The sequence below is a fragment of the Penaeus vannamei genome, chromosome 2 (assembly GCF_042767895.1).
Source record: "Penaeus vannamei isolate JL-2024 chromosome 2, ASM4276789v1, whole genome shotgun sequence".
NCBI classification, from domain to species: domain Eukaryota; kingdom Metazoa; phylum Arthropoda; class Malacostraca; order Decapoda; family Penaeidae; genus Penaeus; species Penaeus vannamei.
In genome coordinates, this window is record NC_091550.1 from 1519124 (window position 1) to 1521526 (window position 2403).

Genomic DNA, 2403 nt, shown 5'->3' on the forward strand with positions numbered 1-2403 from the left:
GAGGGAGAGAGAGAGAGAGAGAGAGAGAGAGAGAGAGAGAGAATGGGAGAGAGAGAGAGAGAGAGAGAGAGAGAGAGAGAGAGAGAGAGAGAGAGAGAGAGAGAGAGAGAGAGAGAGAGAGAGAGAGAGAGAGAGAGAACGAAAATAGAGGATACAGAAGATAGGTTAGAAACTTACACAGAAGTGGCAGAAGTAACAGATATAACGCGAACACATGTTAAGATAATCATTATAACATAAACAGAAATGGAAACACAAATATGAATGTAAACATAAGTATAAATATAAATATTGATATAAATAAACATGTGAACTCAATAGTCAGAAATAAATAGAAGTATGAATGCAAATAAATATCTGTATGAACAAAATATAAATATAAATATAAACAAATGTTTATAAATACACACACCCACACACACACACACACACACACACACACACACACACACACACACACACACACACGCACACACACACACACACACACACACACACACGCACGCACACACACACACACACACACACACACACACACACACACACACATATATATATATATATATATATATATATATATATATATATATATATATATATATATATATATAGAGAGAGAGAGAGAGAGAGAGAGAGAGAGAGAGAGAGAGAGAGAGAGAGAGAAATCTATGTATACACCTATACGTACACACACACACAAACACACTCACACACATCTACTCCACCCCCACCCCCCCACCCCCCAGCGCCTCAAGACATCTCGAAAATCAAAAACCGACGGAAATCTCCCTCCGTCCTTCGCTAATTCGCCAGCACGAGGCGGGGGCGGCGACCCCTTCGCTCCATCCGGGTCCCTGTCATGCCTCGCCTCACTCGGTCCTTCCTTCGCTCTCTCTCGCCTCTTCCCTTCTTCTCTTTTTCTCTTCTTTTTGTAGTCTTTCTCTCTGCTTTTGCTATTTTTTCTGATTTTTTATTCTTTCTTCTTTTGCTATGTTTTCTGATTTTTATTCTTTTTCTCTTCTTTTGCTACTTTTTTCTGATTTTTATTCTTTTTCTCTTCTTTTGCTATTTTTTCTGATTTTTTATTCTTTCTTTCTTCTGTTGATATTTTTTTCTGATTTTTTTATCCTCTCTTTCTTCTTTTGCTATTTTTTCTGATTTTATTTTCTTTCTCTTTTTTCTGTTATTATTTTATTTTGTTTTTCTTTCACTCTTGTATTTTTATTCTTTTAATTTTTTTCTCTCTAATTCCTTCTCTATTTTTTGTCCTGTACCTCTTCCTCTTTCTTTTCTTCTCTCTTCTTTTAATCTTTCACTCTTATTTCCTTTCTATCTCTTCTTTACGTCCGTTGTTGCTCTTCTTGCTCTAAATCACAGTTTTTCATTTCCTTCTCTCTTCTCCTCTTCCATCTCTCTACTTCCCTTTCTTTCCTCTTCTTTCTTTCCATCTTTCTCCTTCCTTCTTCTTCCTTCTCTCACATCCCTTATTTCTCCTTTTCTCACGTCCTATCTTTCTCCTCATCTTTGCCTTTCATTTACCTCCCGTTTATTCTTTTTCTGTTTTGTCTATTATCATTTGTTCTCGTTTGTTTTTCTTTTGTCATCTTCTTTTCCCTCTTTCTCCCTCTTTCACATTTCCCTTTTCTTGCCTTCATATTGTTTTGTCTTTTCCTCCGTTTTTGTATTTTTAAAATTTATCAATCATTACCTTTTCTCTTATCTTTCGCCTTTTGTTTCATTTATCACATTCTCGCTTTCATTCGTTCTTCCATTCATGGTCCTCCATTTCCAATCTTTCTTTCTTTTTCTCCTTCTATCTATCCTTTCTCTCTTCTCTCTCTATCATTTTCTTTCACTTCTCTCCTTTATCCCATTCTCATCTCTCCCTATCCTCTCTCTCTCAGTTATCCTCTTTTCACTTCTCTCTCTCTCTCATCTCTCCTAATCTCTCATCTCTCTCTCATCTCTCCTATTCTCTCTTCTCTCTCTCATCTTCCTCTTCTCACTTATCCTCTTTTCACTTCTCCCTCTCTCATCTCTCCCAATCTCTCTTCTCTCTCTCATCTCTCCTATTCTCTCTTCCACTCGCTCTTTCAGTCATGCTTCTCCCTTTCCAGTCTTTTCTTCTTTTTTTTCTTATTCTTTCGCTCGCCGTCTTCCACTCGCCTTCGTTCAGAATTCACGGAGATCTTCGGGTCAAAATACCTTTCCGCTGCGATCGAGACAAGTGCTTCTCGTTTGTGTGTGTTTTTTTATTTATTTTTCGTCGTGTCTGTTTATGTTTTTTTCGGATTTTGGCGAGTTATTTTTTCTTTTTTATTGTGTTTGTTTCATATTTTTTTCGGTTTTTGAGGTTCGTTCTTCTATTATTTTTTATTTATTATTTTGTTCTGCGAAACTCGG

At 36.7% G+C, this 2403-nt stretch overlaps 1 pseudogene; it reads left to right on the forward strand.

Moving 5' to 3' along the window:
• Nucleotides 1-260: 260 nt before the first annotated feature.
• LOC138863465 (proteoglycan 4-like) overlaps nt 261-2403 on the forward strand; it is a 4944-nt pseudogene continuing 2801 nt past the window's right edge.